The sequence below is a fragment of the Urtica dioica genome, chromosome 3, assembly GCF_054948205.1.
Source record: "Urtica dioica subsp. dioica isolate 48M chromosome 3, U.dioica_male_clone48M_v1_H2, whole genome shotgun sequence".
Taxonomy (NCBI): domain Eukaryota; kingdom Viridiplantae; phylum Streptophyta; class Magnoliopsida; order Rosales; family Urticaceae; genus Urtica; species Urtica dioica.
In genome coordinates, this window is record NC_142758.1 from 3524550 (window position 1) to 3537060 (window position 12511).

The 12511-nt window shown below is 44.2% G+C and overlaps 1 pseudogene; it reads right to left on the bottom strand.

The window, feature by feature from the left end:
- Positions 1-10740: 10740 nt before the first annotated feature.
- Positions 10741-12476, bottom strand: LOC149402096 (U-box domain-containing protein 21 pseudogene; annotated as a pseudogene).
- Positions 12477-12511: the final 35 nt, after the last annotated feature.

Below are 12511 nucleotides of genomic sequence, written 5' to 3' on the forward strand. Positions count from 1 at the left end.
GGGCTCTTCAACGAGTATAGAGTACATGCCTAATTTTCAGAATTTCTATATACTCACACTCAACCACTTTTAATAGCATAGGCATAAAATGATAATAAATCCCTAACTACCCAGTATTATTTCTTATAACTCCTAAGAACCCACTCTTATCATTACTTTGGCTCTATAATATCGATCTTGTCTTCAATCTTAGACTAGAATGCTGCATCCAAACTCCAAGGGTTGTTGTTGTCTCCAATCCCAACACAATTGACGTAAGCTAACCGACATCAGTCCCCGAGTCCATCTTCGATGACAAATTTGGGACACAATTTTCTTCCCCCAGCAGCTTCTCCCATGTTGAAACAGATTTCTTCATCGTGGCGTTCACCGGTTCGACGTTGAATTTTTATTTCTCCTTTGTTGTTGCTACCATGGTCTTCAAGCACACCTTCAAGTCGCCAAGGTCCAAATCCCCTAGCAAGGTCACCGTATTTCCACCATTTTGAAACTTCATGCTACGTTTTAGAATGTTGGTCGTGTAGTCCCTGAGGGACGCGATCCATTCTTTGCCGCGAACGACGTCCACATCACAAAGGTCGAGGGACAAAGTCGTCGATGATATCCATTCCTACCGTGTCTTCCACCACTATTCCAATGCCCGTCTTTACACCACAATGTTTGGCGTAGTTGCACAGAATTCCCAACTTTTCAACGACCGATCTCTTGATCAAGTTATGTGAAGCTCCACTACCCACCATCGCCACCACCTCGGTCTGGGAGATCCTACCACGAAATTTGAGGATTTGTACATGGCTACTTCCCACCAAGGAACTACTTGATAGGTTCACGTTCTCCATCTCAGCTAGTTTGATAGATTTTAGCTCTAGTTCACCGTTTCTCGTCTCGCCCGTATTTTCGGTGTCGCTTGTTAGGAATATTGCCCACTAAAAATAATAAAATAAACATGAATGGTTACTGAATATAATAGAAGGTTTACTTTATTAGCATTATTGATTAGTGATTTGTTTTTTAGTTAGAATCAATAAAAACTGTCATCCATAACCTCCGTATTAAATTGAATTACATGTTGGAAATCTAAGTTCGGGTGGTGGGCTAAAATATGATCGACGATTGATCCATGCATTGATAGATGGATCTAAAATCACGTATATGGAGCACAAGTGATAACACAAGTGAAAGGTTGATCACTTGTGGGGAGCATTCTACACATTTGGTATGTGTACGGTCTGGACAGACTTTGGTTATTAATGTGTTGTTTAGGCACCGTTACGACACACTAACCGGGGTCGCTATGATGGTCACAGTAAGACTTGATCTAAATCTTGAAGTGGTCATAAACTTCTAGGTTATATTATCGGGTTCTTTGACTCATTCGTTAATGGCTACTTGAAGATGCCTAAATACTTATGTCTTGGAAATTCGGAATATGATCTGAGCAAAAAGTATTCACAGATACAGAATCCAGAATTCTTGAAAGAAGGTCAATGTTCATTCACCAATGATTTATTCCAAAACTGATTGATTGCGCGTACTTTTATAGTAAGTACGTATGAAAGAATCTTTCGCTGGGGAAGCAACAATGCTTTGGGCTCATATGTATCAAGAAATGTATTAATTATCGATACCTATTGAACCTGGAGGATTGATCTCATGTTGAAATCGAGCTCGTCAGCTCGCCCTTCCGCGTCGAGCTCGTCAGCTCGCCCTTCTGCGTCGAGCTTGCCTCGGAAGTCCTCTCCTTGGAACTCATTCCACATGGGAAATTGTCGCATTTATTTCTCATGTTATTTCCTATGTCTTGCTCCCTGTGTATATTTATTATTCTCTTTTTCATATAAGTAGTTATTACACATGTATTTATTACACTCTCTCTTGTACCCACCATATGTATAAATAGGTGATACAAATTAATATCAAATATAAGAAATATTCAAAGTCTCGGAACACTCTCTCTCTTCTCCGATTCTCTCTTTCTTTATCTTCTCTCCAGATTCGACACTCTCTCTCTAAACTTCAACATGGTATCAGAGCAGGGACAATTAACCACCATGAACACCACTCAGACCACGCCCACTCAGTCGCAATCTGAATCCTTCTCCCAACATATCACGAGCCACAAACTCAATGGCCACAACTTCCTACAATGGTCCCAATCTGTGCTCATGTTCATATCGGGACGAGGTAAAGATGACTACCTCACAGGCGTGGCCACATCTCCTGTGATCGAAGATCCGACGTTCAAGAGTTGGAAGGCCGAAAACAGCATGGTGATGTCCTGGCTCATAAACTTTATGCTCCCCGAAATCAGAGAAAAACCTTCCTCCTTTACCGAACAGCAGCAGAAATCTGGCAAGCATCTAGAGAAATCTTCTCCAACTCAGAAGATATGTCCGAGCTGTTTGAAACTGAGAACACTCTCCACGACCTACGTCAAGGAGAGATGTCTGTTACTCAGTTCTTCAGCTCGCTTACACATCTATGGCAGAAGATCGACCTCTACGAACAGCACGAGTGGACCAGCTCCGAAGACTAAAAAATCTACCGTAGGATAGTGGAGACCAAACGTGTGTTTAAACTACTATCCGGCCTCAACCAAGACCTTGATGAGGTCAGAGGTCGGATACTTAGTACAAAACCACTACCATCTCTCCGTGAAGCCTTCTCCGCGGTCAGACACGAGGAAAGCAGGAGGAAATTCATGCTGGGAGTTATCAAATCGAGCTCACTTCCGGGCTCATCCTCAGACTCGTCTGCCCTCACCACACATGGAGACGAAGTTCTTGCAGCCCGCGTCTCAACAGAGAAACCTCACAAACCTCGCCCCTACTGCGATCATTGCAGACGACCTGGACACCTCCGAGAAACCTGCTGGAAACTGCATGGGAAACCACCGAGCTCGAAGTCTACCCAAGATACTAAGGATCCTAACTCAGTTGGAAACTTAGTATCCACCTCGTCCGCTGCCTCGACCTCGACCTCAGACTCATCTCCCTTCAGCAACGACCAGCTCGCTATTCTCCAGAAGCTTCTTCAACAAGTCCAACTCAGTGGAGAACACTCGGGCATTGGCCCTCTAGGTAACTCTCCTAGAGCCCTCAATGTAAGCTCAGAGAATCCCACAGCATGGATTGTCGACTCCGGTGCCACTGATCACATGACTGGTAATCGAAATCTATTCACAACTTACTCCGCTTGTAATAAAAGCATATCAGTCACCATCGCCAACGGAGCCAAAACTCAAGTCACTGATATTGGCACCGTTGTCTTGACAAAGTCCATGAGGCTAGACTCGGTGTTCTTTGTGCCTCAACTACAATGCAATCTCTTATCTGTGCATAAGATAAACCAAGACTCTAAGTGCCGAACTGTTTTTGATGGAAGTTCATGTGTGTTTCAGGAACAGGCCACGTGGAGACAGATTGGTAATGCCGAGCTGAGTACCGGACTCTATGTCATCAAGCTAGATCAGCCCGCCATGTGTTAGCTCGCCCAACAATCACCCCAGTACAAAGAGATCATGCTCAATCACCTTAGACTAGGTCATCCAAATTTCATGTATCTCAAAAGAATGTTTCCTTCTTTGTTTATCAATAAAAATATCAATTCCATTCAGTGTGACATGTGTGAGTTCGCCAAACATTCTCGAAGCTCGTATCACCCCACCTCGTACAAACCATCTCGTCCTTTTGCCACAATTCACATTGATATATGGGGGCCCTCAAAAGTTCCCAATATCACTGGAGTTCGATGATTCCTTCTCTTTGTTGACGACCACACTAGACTCAGTTGGATATACATGATGAAACAAAAATCTGAAACATCCAATCTATTCAAAACCTTTCACAAAATGATCCAAACATAGTTCGACACATCCATTCAAATTGTCCACACTGACAACGCTCGAGATTACTTTAATTCTGAGCTCGGCGATTTCTTCAAAACACATGGCATAATTCACTCCAGCTCGTGCGTTCATACCCCGCAACAAAATGGGGTAGCCGAGCGGAAAAATCGACACATTCTCGAAGTCGCCCGAGCCATCATGTTCTCCTCAAACGTCCCATCTCATTTTTGGGGAGAAGCTGTCCTCACAGCCACCTACCTCATAAACCGAATGCCATCTCGTGTCCTTGGCTATAAAATCCCATCTCAAGTCCTTCTAGAGACATACCCTCACTGTCGACTCATCTCAACCCTACCTGCGAAAGTGTTCGGCTGTTCAGTCTTCACCCATTCTTATGGCCAAGGTAAACTTGAACCAAAATCGCTCAAATGCATCTTCCTTGGCTATTCAGCAACCCAGAAAGGCTACAAATGCTATGAACCCCGATCACGAAAATTCATAGTCTCAATGGATGCATCTTTTCCTGAGTTCAGTCCTTACTTCGCCAATTCAGCTCGTCAGGGGGAGAATGACGAAAATGACTTCCCAAATTGGCTCATCATAAACCCAGAATTCAGCTCGCCTCAAAATCCGACCTCACCTGTTCCAGAAATTCCCAGCTCGCCCAGCTCGCCTCGAAATCCGACCTCACCTGTTCCAGAAATTCCCAGCTCGCCAACCTCACCTGGTCAAGAAATTCCCAGCTCGCAAGCTTCTGAACCCTCTCCATGCGAACTGAATATCACCCAGAGTCCGGTACAAGCTCGCGACCAAGATGGCTCTCCGAACTTGAACCACGACACTATTGAACAAGGTAACATCGAATCTCCAAACTTACCCATTGCATTGAGAAAACCTCCTCGGTCGTGTGCTCAATACAGGATGGCGGATTACGTGTACTATGGGAATTTATCTACGAGCTACCAAGCCTATGTGGCGAAGTTAGATGAAGGAAAAGTGCCGAACTCCATCGAGGAAGCCCTTCAAAGTTCCGAGTGGCGAGACGCAAGTCATGCTGAGATCCAAGCCCTCGAAAAGAATGATACGTGGGATATCGTCGAGCTACCACCAGGCAAGCGAACTGTTGGATGTAGATGGCTCTTCACCATCAAACACAATCCAGATGGGACAGTGGAGAGATACAAAGCTCGACTTGTCGCAAAAGGGTACACGCAGGCGTATGGCATTGACTATCAAGAAACATTCGCTCCAGTTGCAAAGTTCAATACCATCAGAATCCTCCTTTCACTAGCAGCCAACTTACATTGGCCTCTCATCCAGCTCGATGTAAAGAATGCTTTTCTAAACGGCGAACTGGAAGAGGAAGTCTACATGCAACTCCCACCAGGATTTGACAAAGATCAAGGAGCCAATAAAGTTTGCAAACTCAAGAAGTCACTATATGGACTAAAACAGTCCACTCGAGCATGGTTCGGAAAATTCACCAACGTGCTCAAACGTTGTGACTACGAGCAGAGTCAAGCAGATCCAACACTCTTCTCAAAAATCTCTACACAAGGCAAGCACACCATTCTTAGTGTGTATGTGGACGATATAGTCATCACCGGAAACGACCTTGAAGAGATCAGGAGGCTGAAGCAAACTTTGTCATCTGAGTTCGAAGTCAAGGACCTCGGCAGCCTACGATACTTCCTCGGCATGGAGGTAGCTCGATCAGAAAAGGGCATCTCTGTTTCCCAGCGCAAGTACACGTTGGATCTCCTCAAAGAAACTGGCATGCTTGGCTTCAAACCAGTTGACACTCCGATCGATGCCAATGTGAAACTTCTAGCTCGCACTAACGAGGCCGCCACCGACAAAGAAAGATTTCAGCAGCTCGTAGGAAAACTCATCTACCTAACTCACACGAGACCAGATATTGGATTCGCAGTGAGTATGGTAAGTCGATTCATGAGTAATCCCTCAGAAACTCACATGGACGCAGTCATGAGGATTCTCCAATACCTCAAATCTGCCCCAGGGACTGGTCTCTCCTTCAAGAAAAGACGAAGTCGAGGTGTCGAAGTATTCACAGATGCAGACTGGGCCGGATATGTTCCAGACAGACGATCAACATCAGGCATGTGCACATACGTCTGGGGAAATCTTGTTACCTGGAGAAGCAAGAAGCAGTCCATTGTCTAAAGAAGTAGTGCTGAAGCCGAGCTCAGGTCCTTAGCAAGTGGAGTATGTGAAGGCATCTGGCTGAAGAGAGTTCTCGACGACCTCAAGATCATCATCGAAGGTCCAATCAAGCTCTTTTGCGATAATCAAGCTGCTCTCAGCATAGCCAAAAATCCAGTCCATCATGACAGAACAAAACATATCGAGATCAACCGATACTTCATTAGTGAAAAGATTGAAGAAAAAATAATCGATATGGAATACATTCCGTCAGGTCATCAGCTCGCCGACATTCTCACCAAAGCCCTTCCGTGAGCAACCTTTTCCGAGCTATGTAGCAAGCTTGACCTCCTCAACATATACAGTCAAGCTTGAGGGAGAGTGTTGAAATCGAGCTCGTCAGCTCGCCCTTCCGCGTCGAGCTCGTCAGCTCGCCCTTCTGCGTCGAGCTTGCCTCGGAAGTCCTCTCCTTGGAACTCATTCCACATGGGAAATTGTCGCATTTATTTCTCATGTTATTTACTATGTCTTGCTCCCTGTGTATATTTATTATTCTCTTTTTCCTAGAAGTAGTTATTACACATGTATTTATTACACTCTCTCTTGTACCCACCATATGTATAAATAGGTGATACAAATTAATATCAAATATAAGAAATATTCAAAGTCTCGGAACACTCTCTCTCTTCTCCGATTCTCTCTTTCTTTATCTTCTCTCCAGATTTGACTCTCTCTCTCTAAACTTCAACATCTCATGTACTGACTATATCAATGGACGCTCATATATATCAAGTAAAATATAATTCTATTAACAAGAAGAGTGAAGTCTCGGCTCATCTTGTGGAGTGACGTCGAGATTGACGAATCGAATGAATAAGAGAAAACTTAGATTTTGTCAATATTTTCGGATTCGTAGGAGATTCAATTACTAGGTCCGTAGTCCCCAAGTTGGCTCTAATAAGATGGATAGAGATGCTCGTAATAATTAGATAATTGATTACACTCTCAATATTGCAACTTGGTTGCAATTTCTTTCGCATTCGTAATAAAGTATTTTACGAATAAGCTATTAGTTGTTTAAGTAACTTCGGAATATCACTTAAATTTAAATGAGCTTATAACGGAGCAATTTAAATCAGCCCACAAGGCCTAGTATGGCTTGTGGTAGGCGTGCACATCATGGCACATGAGGTTTGGATTTGTTTGATCAAAGTCTAATTGTATTGGGGCTTTTCTCAAATTGGAAATAAATATTATATATTAAATATGATCCGATTTGTTGAGTATGTAATGTAGTAATTATTTATTAGAGTATCATGGAGATATTCTCTGCTTTTCATTTTCTGGAATATTATATCATATTGTGATAAACAAATAGTATATTAATTATGTTATTTATTAAGAGTATCATGGAGATATTATCTATTATCCTATTTATAGAATAATATCTCTTATTGTGGATGTATAAATAATATCTTAATGATGTTGTTTATTAAGAATATCATGGAGATATTCCACATTAATCAGTTACCAGATTAATATATTCTAAAGTGATAAGTAAATAAATATCATATACGAGCTAGATATTTTATTAATTAAAGTATCTTGAAGATATTTAATGTGTTCTATTCATAGAATAAATCTCTCACAAAAATTAAAATAAAATCAAAGTAAATCAAGTAAGTGCATATTCTATTTTGGGTAAGTTAGAAAGCTATAAATATGAGGTTTGTGGTAGTTCAAAAATCGCTCATTCAGTTTATTCCACTCTTGGAATTTCGGCAATCCTCTCCCCCTAGTCTTATTGGACGTTTTTCCTTTCTCTCCCGGAGTTGGAGAATTCGTTCATACTATTTCCCAAAGAAAGAAACAATTATTCCAACACTTTGTTGGAGTAATTAGTGAGAAAAGAGTTGGCACACACAATGGTCTCTTTCCATCCAGAGATTACATCTTGGAATATTGTGGTATCGATCAACCGATGAGCAACAGAGGAGTCCGAAAGCTTGGAGATCTGAAGATCCAAAGAGAAATGAGTTGTCGAGTAGTTTGAGAGCTTGGAGATCCGAAAATCCAAAGAGCAAGGAGTCGCTGAGGAGTCCGCGAGCATGGAGATCCGAAGATCCAAAGAACGAAGGAACCACAGATAAATCCAAGAAGCAATGAGATCCAAAAGTTAGGAGCGTGGAGGATCTGTAGCTAAGCTTAAAGGTATGTATTACTAAATCCTCTTATGGTTTGTGTTGATTGTACTTGTCTTAAATATTAGATCTGTTGTTATTGAATAATTTTGAGTATCTTGGTAATTATTGTTTACATTAAAGATTAGCAATTGTTCGTGTATTCTTTTATTCCACACTAGTAAACATATTATAAGAGTTAAGAGATTGGTTACCCAGTAACAAGTATTGAAACGATTGTTCGTGTTCAATACATCGGAACCTTAATTAACCCTAGGGAAGTAATTTACCCATCAAATGGACGGGGCGATCGTTTGTGTTCGATACTAACAACCTTTGTTTACCCAACAATTGATATTAGAGCGATTGTTCGTGTTTGATACCAACTTGTGACTTGGAAACAATTGGTGTCAGAGTGATTGTTCGTATTTGATACCACCTTATTTCCCAACAATTGGTATCAGAGCAATAGTTCGTATCTGATACCATATTGTCTTCCCATCAATTGGTATAAGAGCGATTGTTCGTATTTGATATCAACTTGTACTTTTCAACATCGCTTTCATTCACTAAAATCATCGCTTTAAGCTCATGTGTCTTGCAGCGATGTCCCACAGAATACTTCTCGTTGAACTTGTAGAAAATCCCCATCTCGCGGCTTCATTGGGCTACGGAGTAGGAGACCCTCCGGATGTTGTTCGACCAAGACGTTGTTGAGTTAAGTGTGGGAAGCGAATAGGCTCTTTGGAGTGAAAGAGGCTTGGGGTGAGTAGGTGAACCTGAGCTTGGGGGACCACGAGGGCACTTTGATACTACGTGGGCTCAGCAACGACGAGCTGAACCTAAGGTAAGGACTCGATTGAAACCCCAATGGTTGTCGGAGCTTGGTTGTCGGAGCAAACTCTAGGGAGCTCAGGGTGAGTGAGAGTTTGATCATGTTCCCAAAGAACCGAGGACGTCGTTCTTGTCTTTGATTAGTTGCACCATGGTCATCCACAATGCAACATGTCTGGTTGGTAAAGCCGAGCCTCCTCCTATATCTAATTCTTCAAGCATGCTCACGAGTATAGCACCGGGGACATCCATGGTTTGCGAGGGCAACGTTTCGAACAACCGACGGTACTATCAGACGGTTAGGCCTAGTTAACCTTGAGGAAGTAGTCGAGGGTTGACCAGTTGTGTAATGGTCGAAAATTGTTCAGTAGCTTAATCCTCAGATATGATCACACATGAAACCTTTGTCACTCAGTCTCCCACTGAAACCATGACAACACCTCTCATTCGAGGCAAACTGTAGAGGACACTAGTTTCTCTTTCGCGGTGAGTTGGTTTACCTCAAAATAGTGCTCAACTCGAAAGACCCACCCCTCTCGGTCCTCTCCGATGAAGACCGATATGTCCAGCCGCCATCTCGCTGCTCCATAAGGGCTCACGCTACTCATCGTGGCGACGCAAGTAGCCTTCGTGTTGCTCATCCGTGTGTCACATGTCTAGATCTACCATATCGGAGCGCCTCGAGTTCGTCACCCCCGTTCCCGCTTGTTGCGGGCTTAGGTTGAGGCCGTCTCCTCGTGGTGACTGGCGTGCGTGTTTATCCGACCACTCTGTGCGGATGAGAGTGACGCATACGAGTCATGACTGCAGGATGAGAGTCGCGGTTCGAGTCGTGAGCTACCCTCGAGTGACACATGGAGAACCGATTCCATATTTGGGTTCTAGTTGTGATTCGCACTTGGATCTCAGCGGATGCTTCTCGGTAGCGCGTCCTGTTGCGACAGTCATCACTCGTGGTTCGCGAGCCCCTTTGGCAATCAAACCAAGTCGCAGCTCCTCCAATGCCTGCTCGATATTTGCATAGATCTAGTCGCCACACTGTCGAGTTTGCTGAGGATCAACATGAGGGTCTTTTGTTGCTAGTAAGATGTCATCACGGTGAGGCTTCAAATCCTGCCATGTAGCTAATGTGTCTCCGATATTCCGATCAGCGCCTCCTCCAAGGTGAGTCGAGCATCCAGTTGTTGCTGCTTGGAATTCATGTAGATCTACGCTCTTATACCAATGATAAGGTCCTTGATAGAACAATACAAGAAGTACTACAGAAAATGTAAACCATACAAGAGGAAGAAGATGGTACTAAAAAAATAAAAAGAGAAAATTGATATTGATAAGGATCACTGGCATCAGAGTACAAGCCTAATTTTTCGAATGCCTCCACACACTACCACTTTTAAAAACATAACCCTAAAATGTTAATGATTTTTCATCATCTACCCATTACACGCAAATAAATCCCTAACTACTCGCTTGTATTTCTTATAAACTCCTAAGAACCTGGTTCTCATCACAATATTTTGTCTTTTTATTTATTGGTTTTGTATTTGATCATTAATCATGTAAAATCTATTGTGTCCATATACTAAAATCTGTCCAAGACACTATAAAGCTGCTTGTTATCAACTTCTAAAGCATTTATTATCTTGTTCTACGACGTCTTATTCTTCGAAATTATTATTTTTTTTTCGCTAAGGTGCAGAAAAAATATATATGCGGTTCAATTAACAATCATTCAGTTACACGGAATAATCTCAAAAAATTTCTATACGCGTTGGGAAACGTATACCATGTCCGTATTTATTTTTGTACAAAATGAACAACTCTCTCCTGTCTAGCTAAAATATGAATATGGGATCGATAATGTAAACAATAATGCAAAAACCTAATCTCAAAAAGGTCTCTTGAGATCCTTGAAATCCATGGAGTCTATGCACTCCACTTTGCCTCTGTGGAGATTCAAAGTCCTCAACAACTCGCCAGTGTTTTCCTTGACCCTCTCACCGCACCCAACTTGCAGCACCAACAGCAGCTTCTGAAACGCGCCCACTTGGAGGGCCTCCACCGCCGCTCCGAGGACGGCCCTGTAGCTGTCGTCTTCGTCGTTTCTCCTGCACAGCTTCCACAGAATCGAGATGGAGAGCTCGGTGGAGAGGTCCGAGACGCGGAGGATCTTCTTCACCAGGACCGGCACCGTGAGAGCGTTCCCACGCGCCTCGGCCCGGCCCGTCGGACTCTCGGCCAGCCCATCGAGGACCCCCAAGGCCTTCTCGCACGCGCTCTTGTCCGAGTCCACGAGGATTTCTAGGGCTACGGAGATCGAGCCCAGCTCCACGAGCCTTTCCCGGGCATCCGGGTCGGACTTTGCCAGGTGGTACATCGCTGTCAGCGTGGCCTTTGTCGAGCTCGGGCAGATCGGTTCTCTCGCCATCCTAACCAGCGCTTCCAAAGCTCCTTCGAGCCTTGTAAACGACGACGAAGAAGATGAAGAAGATGTTATGATCTGCTTGAGGACGAGGATTGAGCTCCTCCGGCAGGACAAATCTCCGGCGTTGAGAAACCTGACCATGCAGCCGAGAGACGCGTCTGATCTCAACCTTGCCTTGGCTTCCTCGTCCGCGATCGGGGAGATCATCGTCAGCGCCGAGAGAATCTCGTCGTTCACACCATCGTCGGCTTCTCCGGCGAAGGTATCGAACGCGGCGGCGAGGGTCCGGGATGCTCCGGCGCCGGCAACGCAGCGGCGGTTCCGTTCGCTCTCCCTCATAGCTGCTTTAAGCTTGGCCACGGTCTCGCGGCAGCGCTGGCCGTCGCTTCTCCCGGCGGCGGCGGAGATTCTGGAGAGAAGTCCGTCGGCCTCGGTGGCGGAGATCGGGATCCTCGGAGTGGGAATCCGGTCGACGCCGAGGGATTTGTTCTGCACGCACCACTCCTGGATCATCCTCCTGATGGCGTGGTTGGGGACGGGCTCGAGGCTGAGGAAGCACTGCTTGGTGGTGGGACACGTGGCATTCCCGGACTCGATCCACGTCTCGATGCTGTCGCGGTCGTAGGTTATCCCGGTGGTGAGGGTGACCGGGTCTTTCATCAGGTCCAGCGAGATCGGGCACCGGAAATGGCTAGGAATGGCCAGCTCTTGAAGGGCCTCGCCGCCGCTCTGTTTCCCGGCCCGGCGGGACGATCTCCGCCGCCTCCACGATGATATCATCATATTGGGTGAACTGAATATCGTTTTTGTGTACTTTTTCGTTATACAGCCTCTATATCTCTCTCCCTCTCAAGTCATGTGTATATTATATATTGTATATTTATAAATGCATGTGTTTTGAGTAAGGGAATGAAAAATGTGACTCGGGCTTGGACTTTGAATTTCTTTTAAAGAAGATGAATAAAAGAATGGGAAATCTTAATCAAATAAGAGAGGTGTGGGTTTCTAGTATTTGACCGTTGAAAGTTTGAAATGGTAAAATGTAATACACCGCCAAAGGTT